General features: G+C 40.4%; 1 pseudogene across 1 annotated transcript; it reads left to right on the top strand.

Moving 5' to 3' along the window:
• Positions 1 to 11,596: 11,596 nt before the first annotated feature.
• On the top strand, positions 11,597 to 13,272 carry LOC311606375 (heterogeneous nuclear ribonucleoprotein K-like; annotated as a pseudogene). The gene is made up of 2 exons: positions 11,597 to 12,928; positions 12,992 to 13,272. The product of its transcript is annotated as a heterogeneous nuclear ribonucleoprotein K-like (transcript).
• Positions 13,273 to 18,198: the final 4,926 nt, after the last annotated feature.

Here is an 18,198-nt window from a genome sequence, read left to right as displayed (position 1 = left end):
GAGATAGCTATTGCTCCTCATTGTTTACTTTGCTATGTGTCACCTGCTTGCGATGCTTCAGCTGACGCCCAGAGGGGCTGATGTGTTGAAGACAACACAGCAGAGAAAGCGAGCCCTCGAATCTCAAGTTGGCCTCCCTGGTTTCCAAGCCATTAAGCTCAGCACTGTACTTACTGTGTTCACGTGACACTCTGCCTCCCACAGCACATTTGCTGACTTCTGCTATACACCTTGGCCCAGACTGCGAGGTTTGGTGACCTTTTTGTTCTAAGAATTTCTATTCATATAGTAGCATGTTTTCCTCACTATCATCACAAATCCAAGAAAAGAAAGAATGTGACTAACCGGCATCTGCCTTCAAAGGGCTGTCTCTACCTCCAATTTCAGTTTCACAAAGCAAAATACTTTGCACAGGGTAGGTAGCCTGTAGATGTTGACTGAATGGGTGGATTGAAGAGCAATCCTCGCTAATGCAAACTGTGATTCTAATATCATTTTTTTTCTATCACTTCTGCTTAGCCTAAAAATATGGCACCCACATTTCTGATACTTGCCTGATAGCATTGTGCTCACCCTGAATTAGACTGTATTTTAGAGTCAGTGTAGGCATTTGGGGACCTAGATTTGTCCTATCATAATTTTTATCCTAGCTGAAAGAGGACAAACTGTCTCCAATGTCAAAGTAGGTGTTATAAAATAATGGGGAAGAAAGGATTAGGAGGCCCCTGTCTCCAGGACTGCACCTATATATAATTATCCTCCAAAATTCCGAAAAAAATTATATTTACTTTATTACCTAGGATCTTATGAGAATACTATCTGCTTTATAAATCAAGAGAAATGTCACCAGAAAGAAGAGGTCTCATGTAAGATATTTTAACCATGGTTCTTTTAATGAGTTAATAACCTGGCAAGTCATTTGATCTTAGTGAAGACATAGGCTGAGTATAACCCACCCAGAGAGACTGTGCCATCTCCTTTATGTGGAGAAAAAGGGCACAGGGCGAGCCCATCTTTTCCTCAGTTACACTCCCAAGTTATTTATAAATATGTAAAGTGCTGCAAACAATGGAACTTGTTAAATACAACACGAAGCGCTAACTTTTGATCCTATCAGCACATGCACTACTTGAAAACAAAAGATTTTCAACACTCTCTAGCCGGCAGGAAAAAAAACCTTACAAGCTGTGCTTGCCACGTGCATTTTTATTAACTACCTTGTAGCTCGCTCATGTCCTGTGATTTGCAGCAGTGCTTAAGAATAAGCTGTTTTATCAGTTCAGTGACCCAGAAAGAGTATATATGTACAGCACATACACGAGAATATTTATGGTGGTGATTAATTATAGAGAATAGCACCTCAGAAGCATGCAAATGAGAGCGTGGATAACGCGACCCATTATTAACATTCCTGTGCGTAGTGGGCCGACTGGAGACGGAGAGGAACAATGGCATGCCAGAAGTTGGGTCAGACAACACGGATAAATCAGTTGTAGGGAAACAGGGAAGGCATTATCGTAAGCACTAAGCTATCATTCAAACAGGAGGAGCGCAGAGAACTAACACCGCATTCGCCACTGTAATGATGTTCTTATAAATCAGGGATCAATTCAGAAAGGAGACTTTTATATTTTTAAGTAAACGGAGATAGTATATCCACAACAATAATGAAGAGGTTTGCATTACACCTCAATGGAATCCTACATCCTCCAACACGCCTCTCTGTGGGAATGCGAGGCGGGAAGCATTTCTACCTTTTCATAGGGCAAGATCCATCGTACCGAGTTTCTCTGATGAGAGCACAGGATAGTCCACTTGCTCCCTGTCTCTGAAGGTCACTGGGAGGTCCTGACAGTGAACAGTGGCCAGAACAAAAGAACAGCCTAGCCCGGTAGCCACATTCCTGCCTCCCGGCCAAAGGAGCAGGGGTGACTTTGCCCATGGCTATACCATTTGTGGGTTATTTTTAAGCTCTTTACACACGACCTTATTTTTGTCCCCACGGCCCGCAACTCTCCTGACTGCACCATGCACCCAGCAGATAGTTGGTAATTTTTCTCAATGACTGTTCTGTGCTTCAGAGAGAGGAAGAGTTGGAAAAAAAATTATACTGGAAAAAGAAAGGGGACATCTAGAATCCTGGGCTATGCATGTGTCAGTGTCACCCCTAAGTGTGAAAAATGTATGGATTCCTTGGCACGGTCTTGGATATATGATTGAACCCTGATGGGGCACAGCCTAGGAACCGACCTTTAATCTGGATCCCAGGTGATTTTAATGTGCAGCTGGGAACGGCAACACTTGGTCTGATGCCTAACATTTCTTTATTCGCAAGACTAGTGTTCCAAAAATTAGTGCAATAAATAACACCTTCTTAACTTATAGTTCTCAAAATGTGCATATATATATATATATATATATCATATATGAAACCCACTTCATGTGCATAATATGTATGTGGCAAGTCGTATTCATCAAAAATAAGTTCAACGCATTGTTGTCAGTTGACGGGTGGTCTGGACAGCTCTTTTCCCAGGCTACTAACTTCCTCCTAAGGAGGGTCTTCCCTCAGCTCCTATCCTTCTGAGTACTCACACGCTGGCTTCCAAAGCACACAAGTGAATATACTGATAGTTGTAAAAATGTCCAGGCTTTGCAGCTTGTCCTCAGTGACTCAAGGAAAGAGAAGTATTTTGCTCTGTTACAGTCTTTTTCTAGTTAATTTGTTCAGAGAAATGGAGAGGAGTTGTGGGGAGACTTTTCATGCTAAATAAAACTTGCCTGGCTACAGATATGGTGTCCCAAAGCACTGCTGCATGGATACAGCTGCCAATGTGCAATACTGCAAGATTCTTTTTTTTTTTTTTTTTCAGGCCTACTGGGTCATTCCAGGGGGAAAGGCGAGATGCAGCTGACCTGCCAGTGCATACTGGCCAAGCCCAGATGCCTCATGGGGTGGAGGCATTCCTGCCATGCATGGCAGTTGAGGTTCAGGCTGTGCAGGGGTGCTGCATCTCTGAGTTTGTCAGTTGTACCATAGATTTCTTTATTTCTATTTTATTGAACCAAAGAGGCAATTTCCAATTTTGTCATGACAATATTTTTGGCAAATGGCAGCCAAGCATCTTGTTCTAATAGGATTAGTGCTTGCCACTCTGCTTTAACTCACAAAAATGGAATTAATTGAGCATGCAAAAATCCTCATCAAGTTAACAAACACAATTAGTCTTTGTTTCTGAACTAGTACTGTCTGAGGGACTGTTCTATTAAATGGCAAATAGCTCAGTACTTTTAAACTTTCTTGCTTGAGCTGGGCAGTGGTGGTGCATGCCTTTAATCCCAGCACTTGGGAGGCAGAGGCAGTGGATCTCTGTGAGTTCAAGGCTATCCTGGTCTACAAGGTGAGTACCAGAAAAGCAAGGGCTGTTATGCAGAGAAACCCTGCCTTGGGGTGGGGGGGGGGTGGGGGAAACTAAAACCAAAACCAAAAAAACCTCTCTTGCTTGGATATGAGTGCAGTGGGTAAGTTAAATATTTCAAGTTGCAGTGGGTAGCCTCTGTACATTTTCTTTGCTTTGCTAGAGTAGTATTTCTGGTTTCCTATTTAAATGTACGGTTATATTAGTCAGCTCAGATCTTTATGTAATAACCAACTGCCACAAAACAACTTAAAATGTTATCTGAGTACAAACTAGCCATTATAGTATAAGCACAGCAAGTAGCATCTGTTCTTTCAGACCTCATTGATATAATATTTAGATGCTGTAATATTTAAGATCTTGTCACGAGCGCATCATTTAAAAACATTATAAACATTAACCATTACACTGATTCTCTTCAAATACCAGAAAATGTTTTAATAATCATGATCATAGAATCAGAAAAATGTTTTAATTATTTTATTGTACTTATTTTAATTTTTTTAAACTTTTTTTTAATTTATTGTATGTGGAGGAACATGATGTGCTCTGAGTGTGGAGGGCAGAGGATGTGCTCTGTGTGTGTAGGGCAGAGGAAGACTTGGGAAGTTGGTTTTGTCTTTCCCAGGGATTGTGTTTTAATTATTATGATCATAAAAGAGAGCATATAAATCCACTACAAAAGAACTTAAATACCTGGGATATTACATATACAGGTAGTAAAAACTCATACCATGCTCTACCGTAAGGGGACACAGTCAGTATGACCTTGGGCAGAACGCATCACAGACATATGCTGCTGTCTAGGAGACGGACAGTGACTCTCAGTTCTGCTTTGCATGCTAAGCCGAACTGATGGTTCAAAGGAAAGGGGGAAAACCCAGAATTTTAAAACGGAAGAAGTCAACCTCAATTGCGTAAACCTGATTTTTAACAGAGATGCCAAAAATATACATTGGAGAAAGGACAGCCTCTTCAACAAATGGCTTTAAGAAACCTTGGTGTCAACATGCAAATAAATAGAGCCTTACCTCTCACCGTGCACAAAACTGAACACCTCAGACATACGATCTGACACTCTAACACTGCTACAGGGAAAGGTAGCTTGAAGAAACAGATATGAATAATGATTTTTCTGAGTAAGATTCTGGTGACACAAGAAAGAAGACCAATAACTAACAAATGGGATATCATAAAATGAAAAGCTTTTCTACAGCAAAGAACTCCGCCAATTGGCTGGAGAGGCAGGGTACAGAAAGGAGAAAAAGAAAACTTTGCCAGCTTTACAGCCAACAGAGGATTAAGTTGAAGTACATATAAAACTATCTACTGTCAGCAATATCACAGGAAACACAAAATATTGAAGCAAGTTAATATAAAAAAGAATTTTATTATAAAAGAGCAAAATGTGTAACTATTTCTTATTTACTTTTCCAGTCCTTTTGAGTTCCTATTTGAATACTTTATTGTTATGATTTCATGTTCAATAACTTTCCATAGTTAATTTTAACAAAATAATTTGTTAACAATGCTTTTCTAAGAGAAAGGCAACCTTGTTTAAATTCATACAAAAGCACCATGGACATGGCAGCTCTGTCCCAGGTCCTTAGCTCTCTTGCTGGATGACCCCAGAGGCTGGTGGGATAGGTTTCATAATTGCTGTAGCTGAAAAGTCCTAGGAAGATACTCATCCGAGAACCAGTGGCCAGTGGGATGAGATACGTACTTGCTAGCTTCTGGCTCATAGGGCCACTCTGTGGCCAGAATTGGGAGGTAGACATAGGTCAAGGGACATTGGTGGTAGTCCCAATGGAAGGTACACAGAATTGGAAGGCTGGGTCCACAAAGGAAAAGCTGAAGGCCCGGATACAGAAAGAAGGAAGGGGAAATGTCTCATGGACTAAATCAGAGCTACTATCATTGGTCATCATTGCTTAGTTAACTTCTGGGTTTGTCAAAACGTCAGAGGTGGGTAACAGGAGGCAACTGAGATCGATATGGTCCCTGAGCTGAAGAAATGGCTTAGGCAGTAAAGACTTTACCACATAAGTATGAAGAGATGAGTTTGATCCCCCAGAAACAAATAAAAAGCCAGGTGTGGTGTCATGCGTGCCTACGAACCCAGCTCTGGAGAGGTGGGGACAGAGGATCCTTTGGGCAGACTAGCCTGCCAGCCTATCCAAGTTGGTGAACTCCAGAGTCAGTAAGGAACACTGTTTCAAAAAAATAAGGTGGAGAGTGATTGAAAAAGACTTGACCTTGTACATGGGCATACATGTATACATATGCATACACACACACACACACACACACACACACACACACACACACACACACACACACACGACCTTGTCACCCATTATAGAGTGCTCCAGCTTGTTTCCTATTGCAGGGATAAATGCTCACCAAAACCAAGGGTTTATTGTTAACTCACAGGTTATAGCCCATCATTGAGAGAAGCCAGGGTACAAACTCCAGGCAGGACCTAAAACTCATTCAACTAAAGCTGCTCGCAAGCTTCCGCATAGGCTCACAGCAATCTGGCTCACCTCCTAAGAACGGCACTGCCTTCCAAGGACTGAGCAAATAATTCCTCACAGGCATGGTCACAGGCCAGTCTGAGCTGGGCAATTTCTTAGCTGAGGTTACCTCTTCCCAGGGTACTCTAGGTTTGAATTTTCACTGTTAGTGAACATTTGAGCATCAATGCTTTTAAAACATTATATATTTAAATATAACACACATATGTATGTGTATGTATGTATATCCTGTTCTGTCTCTACGTATGTGGGTGTGACACTTGCTTGCCATGCTTATGGAGACCAGAAGAGGGCACCAACTCGCCTGGGACTGGAGTTCCCCGTGGCTGAGAGATGCTATGTGGGTCCTGAGGACTAAATGTGAGTCCTTTGCAAGAGCCGCAAGTACTTTTAACCACGGAGCCATCTCTCCAGGCCTGATCATCCATTCTTTCTGAGTGCATTTTTGTTATAAAGAGAAAGCACTAAGAATGGTTTCGCTTTCTAAGGAGTTACACCTGAATTCGGGTCTTCCAGCAGTCATAGTGCCTGCATCAGAAAAGCAGTCTCATATGGAATGGTTTTTAAGCAATGTCTATTTTTTTTTTTTAGGTGTTCTGAACACTGCCATCAAAAAAATCAAGTTTTAGTTTCCTCTTGGTTTCCTCACTCCATGTTTATACTAGCCAGTCTTTCTTCAGAAGTCACAGATTTGTAAATCACTGAAAGATTAGGAAAAGAAACAACTATGATTTACCATTCTCCTGCTTCACAATGAACTATGAAGCCTCGCTGTCTCACCACCTTCTCTATTTCACTGGTTTTGCCCACACTAAAAAGAGAATTATGTGATTTAAGAAATATTTGCTTCTGCCTTTTATGTAGCCAGGAGCAAACAGTAGCATAAAAGGGGGTTTCTCCTCTCACACTGGTGTTAATGACATTCAGCAAACGGTTGTTCCTGGTGTCTCACTGTCACTATGAAATAAGTATTCTATGTAAGTGTTCTCTCTTCATATCCTCAAATGCTTTGTGGGAGTCAAAATAAATGAACCAGAGATAGGAAGATTCTTTGAAATCCAAGCTCCTTCATCTTTCATGGTTTCTGAGGAGGGGGTGTCTTACATATCACTGTTTGGGGGTCACTTGATCATCATATCCTCAAAAGCCCTGACAAGTCAGTCTAAATAGTGATATTCAAGTTGGAAATGGGCAAAGATAGAATCATCTGTATTGGTCAGACTAAAAAAAATGGGTATTTTAAGTTTCTATCAGAGATCGTATCTCCCCATATTTACCTTATAAGCTATCTGATTAATATTCTAAGAATTTAGTTACCTAAAGCAGTGGTCTCTTTGTGAGTTTTCCCTCTGAATTAATTTGAACTTATTCAGGCTAGTAGTTTATAACGAGCCAATTACTTTTTCAGGGAGTGTCCAGAGGATAGTTTGGAAACCCTTTGAAAGGAAAAACAGAAGAATTACCAGCCCTTAAAACAAGGTTAACATAAAAACCAAGTTTTAAATTTGTATGCATTCTCCAAAATGGGAGGTGAAATATCGTTCATTGAAAGCCGCTCCTCCCTGTCAAATAATAACAGTGGATAATGAGACTGACATTTGCACAGCCCTGCAGTGTTTTCCTAAACATGATGTGCAATTAACACAACCAACACACAAATCACAGGCAAAACACACCGAACTGGTCAAGGCATATCAATTAATAATGTCCTGCAAAGATTCCATGCAATTCTTTTTGTGTTTCATGGCCAATTTCAAAGCTACATTTTGTTTTCCTTATTTATAGTAAAGACAAACTAGTTTACATTCATGAAGCTGATCAGTTCTTTTCAGAAAGAACAAGGGCAGAAAAGAGGGGGAAACACTAGATTTTTAACGACAGCCATTGAAATGTATGCTACGGCTCAGAGAGCATAGGTGAAGCCTGGCTTCATTTTGGACCCATTTCCTGTCTCCATTGGCTGAACTGGCAGCATTATGTAGTGGTCTATTTATTTCTATTATATTATTTATGTGGAGGTGAATAACGTGTTTGCACCCCTGTATACTATTAGCAGAAAAAAAAAAAGCTAAAGAAGCAATTTGTTGTGTTTTGTGTAATAAAGGAAAAGACCTTCACCAGACTGTATGGAGTTATAAATACCAGGTGTGATTATTCATGAAATAAGAACTACTTACTCTTTGTTTTGTTTTGACAATATTAAACTTTTCTCTGTTTTTTTTAATGTTAAACAAAACAGATTTTGATGAAGAATAATAATGAGAAAATCTGAAGTCATCATGGTTTACAAGGACCAAGACTGTTAGGTGGGCAAGGGCAACAGCTCTGTAAGGGCCTCCACACAAGCTTGAGGACCTGGGCTTTGATCCCAGATCCACCTGAAACATTTGGCCCGGTAGGACATGCTGGTCTGGGGAGGTTGAGACACATGGCTCCCTGAGCTCACTACAGCCCCAGGTCTTAATAAGAGACCCTGTCTCCAAAAGCAAGGTGGAGGGCAGATGGCTCTTAAGGAATATCACTGAGATTGACCTCCAGGGCTCTGTGCACTCTTCTCTTCTCACCTCAGGTAATTCCCAGTAGTCTTTGAGTCCTGGTTTCTCTATACAGGATCAAGCATTAGAATACAGTGCCTGTCTCCCTGCTTAACGCCCTCTGTAGTGATGTGCACACCACTTGCAATGACAAATCAGAGGACCCGTGCTTGTGTTACTGAAAGTCCCTCTGTCCATCCCTTCCCTGTGCCCTTCACACCTGCTGCATAGAATCATTACCAGAGCCGTGAGCTCATAATGCCTCCAGCAGAAAATACAGATGAATGGCAGAGACAATAGAACCTCAGAATAAGTACAGAAAGTACAGAAAAAATACCCAGTCACAACTTGTGTCTAAGTCATGTGCTTTACGACTTGAGAAATAATATAACATTTGAAAGAATTTTGAATAAGTGGAGATGTGTTTATTTCCTTACTTATTTATAGTTACTTATAAGATAGAGTGTTGTCTAAGTTGAAAGAATTGAATAAATTACTGAAATAAATCAATAAAAAGGGAGTTATAGTCATATGCTACTTCATTGAAGATGGAGTGGGCTACATGCTAAAAACCTGAGAAAATATCTAAGTCATAGGAACAACCACAATTTGAGAAATGTTTAATTGAATTGCTGCTCATATTTCTTTATATAAAACCCAGGTACATTTCTAGGCTTGTCAAGTTTCTAATTTAGAAAGAAGAAAATATTATACTTTCTGGGCTCCCAGAAAAAGACAGTTGGACTCTCATTGGCAGCAGTGACCAGTATGAAGGATAAAATGTTAAAAAAACCGAAATAGTCTCCTGAGGGAATCACCCAGAATGCCTCCCTCCTCAAATGCAGTTTGGTGCTGAAGGGGAAATTGCTTGGGGCAACACGTTGAAATGAGCTGAGAAAGAACAGTTGAAAGGTTCTACTTTAAAAAAAAAAAAAAGGACCCCCCACCAAAGCAAATAGTCAAGAGATAACTAGGGGAGATCTTTATCCACTTGTAGCCTGCTTGATCCTGCTTGAGGACAAAACAGACCTCCTCTCTCTCTCTCTCTCTCTCTCTCTCTCTCTCTCTCTCTCTCTCTCATACACACACACAAAATGTAAGACCTAGTCACAAGGCTATATTTGCTCTACGAAAATTCATTGAGCTGTATATTTATATGTGCATACTTTTATATGTCTGTGCTCTGTTTAAATTATTATTGAAAATCTTTAAGGTGTGCTTGTTCCTTTATTGTATTTGAATGATTGGCTTCTAACACACGGGTAAGGAGGTCATGGTGGAGGCATGTGGTCACCGCTACTCACACAGAGGCTACCATAAAAGTCTGATTTTTTTTTAAATGAACATTTTTTTTTTAGGAACATATTTTCAAAGGAACAAAGACAGAAGAGGCCTGGAAAGGTAGGAGGGCCAGAGGATTCCATGTCTCTAGAGAAAAGAAGTCAAGAAAAGTGTTATCCTATAAAACCATAGCATTTTTTCTTTTTTCCAGAAGGGGCCTGAGGGGCTCTATCCCCTGTAGTCACCTTCCCCAGGAGAGGGAATGGGCTGTGATGATCGTTGCACTCACTGTTGGTTTGGGTTGGGGTAGTCTCTGAATCGCTGTTGCCTTTGGTGTACTTTAGGCAGCTTTCCCTCTACTGTCAACATGCAGAAAACGTAAGAAGTTGGCGATTTAGTTCTCAAGGTCAGAACTGAAACTTACTTTGTTTTCTCCCCTGGAGGAGTCTTCAATATATTTCGGAAACTAAAGGAGAAGCAGAGAAGAGGTAAGGGTAACAAATCATCGGTCATTGGGCCACTAATTAAAAGAGAAAGCAGCTCCATCCAGTGGCAAAGCACACTAACACATTCCACCCCAGGAAAGCGCTTCTTACTTTGACAACAATGAAGGCTTCAATGTGCCTGGAAATTTTCTATGTACTAGAGCTAGCTCTCTGATTTGAGGGAACAGAGTGGCAAGAAAATATAATGATAGGATTTCTGAAGAAATTAACAACAAATACATGCAATCAATCTTTATATATATATATGAACACAAAACAGGGGCTCACATCACTTGACGGAAACTATTAATGTAAAACAATGGTATGGAAAGGAGATGGATTTGTAGAGCACAAGAAAAGAGTGCACACATAGAATTAGAATTCCTATAGGGTATTCTATAGGGTATCCTATAGGGCAGTAGGTAAACAGAAAAACAAAGAGAAAATGCATGAATGTTATATGGGAAAAAAAAAAAAGCAAAGAACTTAACAAATTGGGCTTGGAAGAAAAAAGGAAACATTCCAGGTGACGATGAAGCTAAATGTACAACTGAAAAACCAGGCAATAAACACAGACAGGCCTGCAAAGACTGGGGCTCGTCACACCAAGAAACTCCACTTAATAATAACGGAGCTGGTTTCCCATGAACGGATGGAGAAAGAGGGTTGCTGTGCACACACGCACAGCAGTTGGACCTCAGACACTGGGATCAAGGATGCTGTTCAGAAAGCTGTCTTCTCAGTGAACAACCTGAAAATTATCCTGTGTGTGTGTGTGTGTGTGTGTGTGTGTAGCAAGGAAATTTATCATCACTCTCATTTCCATCTCAGAGGGAAAACAGATTAAAGACATGTGACAAAATGAAATCAGAACTCCTGTTATTTGGTGACAGGTTTTTTTGTGCCAAAAGATCACCTAAAACTGTCCACATCCTGGTCTCACGACATTGGGCATCCATACAAAAGCAATTTTAAAATGACTTTATATTAGTCCTTCCACAATCAGAAGCTGAGAACTGCTACAGATAAGCTTAAATGTTCTGAAAATAAGTTGATAACAAACACTAGAAGACAGACAAAAATGACTGGGCATAAGTCAGAACCAAAATTTGGGAATCTGAAGAGCTTAAGATTAAAACCATTATCAAATATTTTTTTTTACTAGAAAAGAAGGTGAAAACCATAAAATCTTGCCTCTATAAAATGTGAAAATCAAACCAAATATAAAATCGTAAAATGAAAAATACAATGAAATATAAAAATCACTGATAGAAACATAAGCCAGGGCCACGGCCAGTAGGCAACGGAGGACTTGTGCGATTGGTGCGTTCATTTAATTCGAGAAGATAGGGACCAAACAGCCAGAAGAAACCTTCCCCAACACCGAAACCAATGGTGAATTTGGTAAACACACTGCAGAAGATATGGAAGACGAACAAGCCTTTAAAAGACCTAGAAATACTGAGAAGATGGCTTCAGAGCAAGAATGCTGGAACAATGACTGGAAAAGGAGGGCAGAATATTATGGCTCTTCATACAGACTACAATGCCAGTGTTTCAGCCCCAGACAGCAGTGTCCCTAAGAGTGCATACTGACTATCAATGCTGATATAGAAACGATTGGAGAAATTCTGAAGAAAAGCATCCCTACTTTGGAAGAGGGCCTGCAGTTGCCATCACCCACTGTAACCAGCCAGCTCCTGCTTGAACCTGATGCTGCAGGATGCTTCAAATACCAACATTGTAAAGGAAGTGGCTTTGACTGCAAGTTGAGACTGATTCATCAAAGTCTGGCAAGGAGGAATTATTGGTGTTAAAGGTGCTAAAAACACTCAGACAACAATCAAGCTTTTCCAGGAATGCTGCCCTCATTCTACTGACAGAGGGAAAAACCTGATAGTGGGGTAGAGTGCATCAAGATAATCTTTGACCTTATATCTGCGTCTCCCATCGAAGGATGTGCACAGCCCTATGGTCCCAAGTTTTATGATGAAACCTCTGATTGTAGTGGTTTTACCATGATGCTCAATGGCCGGCGTGGACGGCCTGTGGGGTTTCCCACGCAGCGAAGAGGTGGTTTTGAGAGAAGGACTCCTCCTGGTCAGGATGGACATCCCATGCCTCCTTCTAGAAGAGACTGTGTCGATATGAGCCCACATCGAGGACCTCCTCCACCTCTCCCTGGTCAGGGTGGTCAGGGTGGGAGTAGAGCTCGGAATTTTCCTCTTCCTCCTCCTTCTCCACCACCACCCAGAGGGGGAGATGGAATGGCTTAGGACAGAAGAGGAAGGCCTGGAGACCGCTATGATGGCATGATTGGGTTCAGTGCTGATGAAACTTGGGACTCTGCCATTGACACATGGAGCCCATCAGAATGGCAAATGGCTTATGAGCCACAGCGTGGTTCTGGATATGATTATTCCTACGCAGGGGGCCGTGGCTCCTAGGGTGATCTTGGCGGACCTATACTTACCACACAAATAACTATCACCAAAGATTTGGCTGGATCTATTATTGGCAAAGGTGGTCAGCGTATTAAACAAATCCATCATGAGTTGGGAGCATCAGTCTAAACTGATGACCCTTTAGAAGGATCCGAAGATGGGATCACTACCATTACAGGAGCACAGGACCAGATACAGAACACAGTATTTGCTGCAGAACAGTCAGTGTGAAGCAGTTTGCAGATGCTGAAGGTTTCTAATGCAAGGGGTTTTTCCCCTGTTTTATAGTGTGAAGCAGTATTCTGGGAAGTTTTTCTAAGACTACTGAAGAACTGAAGGAGTCCTGTGTCTTTTTTTTTTTAAATCTGCTTCTGTTTAAAAAGCCAACATTCCTCTGCTTCATAGGTGTTCTGCATTTGAGGTGTAGTGAAACCTTTGCTGTTCACCAGATGTAATGTTTTAGTTCCTTACAAATAGGGTTGGGGGAAGGGCACGCAAAAACTAACATTGAAATTTTGAAACAGCAGCAGAGTGAGTGAATTTTATTTTTGGTTCATTGTAGGTGGTTTAAGAAAAAGAGATTCTCCCCGGGTAATTATTGTGGACACCTTGCTTTGTAGTCCCTGTAACACCGGGGCATGGGGACAGGGAAGAAAGTAATAGTCTACATGGTTAGGGGATGAACTGTGGAGCTATACAGAACACATATCTCTGGCATTTGTTCAGTGTGCAGAACGTAATGCTCTTTTGTAAAAAAAAAATTATGGTTTTTAATATAAATTTCGTGAATCTTAAAGAAAAGAAAAGAAAAACCTAAGCCAGAATATACTGGGTAACCAAAACACAAGGAACAATTAAAGGGATAATTAATAGAGTGGAAGTTAGTCTTCAGAAAGAGATGGAAACTAGTAAATAACCGTCTCAGACATGCAGGGCAAATGTGACTATCTAATGTGCTCGTAAGAGGAATTTCCAAGAGAGAACACAAAGCAAGAGAAAGAGTGACAAGAACAGATAGATCATGGCTGGGAATTTGTTTTAATTAAAGAAGATCTCTAAAGAGCCAGGATTAAAGAACGATAAATAAAAGTTTCCCATCTCAACCAATTTTACATAAACTACAAGATATCAGAAGCAAATACAATCTTAAAATCAGTCAAGGCAAAGAAGGTACCCATAAAAATCAATGAACAACACGGAGAGTCTACAAGACAATGAACTGACATGTTCCAGCCCAAGAGAAAACGAAAAGACCTTTCTAGGATTTCAACACCCCCTTCCTCTCCTTCCCTTCTTCCCTCCCCCACTCGCTTTCTTCCCTCTCTCCTGTTGCCTCAAGGTGTGAGCTCTCAGCTACTGCTCCAGGGTTGTCTGTTGTCGGCCTCTGCCATGCCCCTGGCTTGATGATCATAGGCTGGAAAGCTTTGAAGCTGTGAACCCAAATAAATGTTTTCTTTTATGACTTGCCTTGGTCATGGTATCTCTTCCCAATAGTAGAAAAGTAACAAAGACAAAGAAATCATTTTAAAAATAAGCATCAGTTGCATTTATGTTTAAAGCCATTGTTTAGATTTAAGTCCGTCAAGGTCTTTGTCCTGTTTGCACAGATGCTATTGGCACTAATATAGCTTTTCAATTCTATGTTAAGTATGCATGTTAAAAGAATAAACACAAAATCTGTCAAACTCACTGGGAAGAAAAGAGAGGAATAAGATAACTCACTCTAACTGATATCAGGAAAAGAGAGACAAGAAAACAAGTTTAAACTCTAAGAAATTAACACTAGTATTTACGCTGAAGTTGTTGTAATTATTTTTATCATTAAGTTGCATGAACATTATCTATACTGGGACTCAATCATAATCACATTTTATATACACACAAAAACCAAAGTACAGAAAAATTAGGAAATTTGCCCAAAAGACAAAAAGAAAAAAGAAAGAAAGATGCAAAGATGCAAATATCTAATAACTTCAGAAACAAGGGGAGGGGTAATACATAAATAAATAGATATTCTTGTTTTAACTTCAATCTTTATCTGACTCGCTCATGGTAATTGTACCTAGCATCCTTGCAGTTAAGGAGGCTGAGGTATGAGGACAGGCTGAACACAGCAGTTAGAGGCCATCCTGGGCAACAGTGAGACCCTGGCCCGAGAGAGTCAGAGACCTCAAACACACTTTGTTTTTATTTGTATACTGTGGGGTCCAGCTTCAATGTAAGTATTACATAAACAGGTTTTCATGTACATGGATGTACAAAAAAAACCAACTCCCAAACTCATATACGATGCCATTGTTTATTGTGAGGCTCTCTTGCTCATTGCTGGGCGTCTAACATTTCTGACATAGATTTATAAATGATGGTGGCATCTCCATTTTAACAAACTTCTGAAATGTGCCTCACACATTTAGAGGACCACCAGGAAAGGACAAGGCACTGAGTTATCCACAAGGAATTAGTCTAGAAACACACCTCCTGTATTTTCTAATGCGCACAACAACAGTGTTGGGCGATTGTATTATCCGTAGTAAGAAGATAAGCAGAATGGAATCAGCATGGTAGCACATTCCATTTTCCTGGAATGCTATGAGAAAAAGGAGTTCAGGTGTCCTGGGATCAACAGGTGATTTGGGGAGACGAGGAATAAGCAACCAATAATAATGCAAAGATGGGAAATAAAAAGACATGTGGTGTTGAGCATAACATTGATACCTTTGGATTACAACAGCAGCAGATATTAATTATTAGGGTAAATAGTAAGGGCCCCTTATGTTTACTTTAATACCTGATCACTGTAATTCAGATATTGTTAATTCATAAAGAGCCTTGAAATTATGAAATGAAAGCCAGGCATGGTGGTACATATTCATAATAACAGTACTCAGGAGACAGAGGCAGGAGGATGGTGGCAAGCTTGAGGCCAATTGGGTATATATAGTCTATATCCAAGCCAGCCAAGATTACATAGCAAGATCCTATCTTAAAAGATCTGAAAAAGGAAAAGAAATCATGAAATAAAATTCTGTTCCACTCTTCTGAAGGAGAATAGATAGGTATTCTCTCTCTCTCTCTCTCTCTCTCTCTCTCTCTCTCTCTCTCTCTCTCTCTCTCTCTCTCTCTCTCTCTTGCTCTCTTCACAAAAGGAAACAAATTTGGAGATAAGTGGAACTGAATTTTTAAATGTTTTAAATTGTCTTTTTAAAAAAAACAATATGAATATAGTTGAGTTCTCTGCATAATCATGCATGCCTCTGAGATTCAGAGGGAAAAAATACCATAAGCAATCAAAGGTGTCACCAAGGCTAATGTGACAAGAGTCTTGCTCTGGAAGAGTTCACCCTGAGTTACGGTAGCTGAGCCAATTAAGCAGCTGGCAGAGCAGCTCCAGGGGGCACCATGGCCCCCAACACACTGCCTATGCCACTCTCACTTTGGCATCCTGGAGAGGCAGGAAGAAGGTTATAGTGATTAAAATAGACAAAAGGAGCCAAGTAGACCTGCAGCCAGGAGAGCCGAGAAATGTTCCAATGATGCTTTTAAGGCTCAGTTTACCTTTACTTTCAAAGTGGTCCCCAGATCTATAAATCCTGCTCATTAATTTTAGTGTAAAAAGATTTCTTTAACTCTTTATATGGTGATCCTAAGTTAATGAATCAGTTCCATACTTTACCTTTTAATCTAGCTGACATATTAAGAAAATGTCAGATATTTCTTTAGGGTATGTTAATTATTCATAATTCTAGAACAAAATCACAGTGGTAAGTTATTTTTCTGAAGTAAAGCACATGTGATTTTTAAGTTTATTTCCACAAATTACTTAAAATCGAAAGTGCAACTGCATTTTATTTGACTTTTTGGTGAAAACCAGATGATTTGATTAATTTTGATTGTGAAACTAACTCTAAAACTTTAATTACTCATATACTCAAGATAACTATCCTTTTCATGTTACCTTTAATGGAATATGCTCCTCTCTGTGGCTTTCTTGCACGCCCTATGCCCAAATCCAATAACATTCTGAAGGGCAGGGGAATCTTTCTTGCCAAAGCAAGTGAAAAAGAGCATGGGCCATTAAACCTGCTTTCCACACAACTGTTATTGGTGCCATATTGTAGTTCTTCCAGACGAACCTTGTCATTGTCTGCTTAGAGTACAGTGTCAATGGCAGTGATGTCACAGCCTGTACGCACTTTGTGGAACACTGAAGCACCAAGGGAAAAGATCTATGACCACAAACTTCGCCCAAATGCTAGCCAGCCATCTTGCAAGTCTATTGATGGTTTGCAAGATACTCCTAGGGGGATGTGAGTGTGCAGAGCATTATCAGGGTCACACAGCGCGGTGGCAGCTCAGATGATCTGAGTCCCGCAGTACCGCCACATTAGGCAAACAGTACTAGTTCCTGGTCATTTGTACTATGTCCTTGGATATAATTCCTTATGTTTAAATGACTGTATGCCCCCATAATGATTATTTTATTTAAAATATTTAAACACGTGTATATTTGTCCTATGCTCTCTGGTCTCAAAACATCAAAAACATGTTTTTTAAAATATTCATTGGTTTTTCTAATTTGAGGAACTTCAAAGACTTTTTTAAAAAATTTCCTCTGCTCATCTTGACATTCAGATCAGACATTCAAATCGGAAGCATATGACATTTAATTTGTAGATACTGTTTGATGAATGTCTGACACAGTGAGACCATGTAAAAGCCTAAGGAATAAACACTATAAGTATAGCCAGCTTTTAATTCTGTTTTGGTAAGTAAATAGCAAATGCAGATATTTACAGTTGCTGCTTATTTTTCTCCTGTCTCCATGCATGTTCGCGCCTGTGTGTGTGTGTGTGTGTGTGTGTGTGTGTGTGTGTGTGTGTGTGAGTACCTGTACACTTGTGTGGATGTCAGAGAACAGTGTTGAGTGGTATTATGTAGGTTGATGTTTTTGAGATAGGGTTTCTCACTGGCTTAGAGGTTGCCAAATAGTTAGGCTGACTAGCCAGCTAACTCCTGCAATCTGCATGGCTCAGCCTCCCTAGTTTCAAGATTGCAGGCAGCCATCACACATTCATATTTTTTAAGGTTGGTGATTTTTAACCATAAAGCTTTTATTTACAAGGCAGCATGTGTGTAATGTTTTACTGTACATATGTGGTATAATGTTCTATGGTTTGGTTTTAACTCATTATACTGCTCTGTATGTTTCCTTGGGAAGAAGAGGCTAAGATGATACTAACAACACAAGAGACTTGTTCAGGACAGTTCCTGTGTGACAGAAAGCAGGAAGAGGGAGGGGGGACTGGAGAGACTGCTCAGAAGTTAGGGTCACTTGCTGCTCTTGCAAAGGACCCGGGTTCCGTTCCTAGGACCCACATGGTGCTCACCACCATCTGTAACTCCAATTCCTAGAAGTAGAACACCTTCTTCTGACCTCTGTGGGCATCAGGCCTGTGTGTGCTGCACATACACACATGAAGGCTAAACACTCTCAC

Source organism: Acomys minous (assembly GCF_964271855.1).
Source record: "Acomys minous genome assembly, chromosome: 1".
NCBI lineage: Eukaryota > Metazoa > Chordata > Mammalia > Rodentia > Muridae > Acomys > Acomys minous.
The sequence above is the reverse complement of the archived record's forward strand: the minus strand, read 5'-3'. Positions and strand labels throughout refer to the sequence as shown.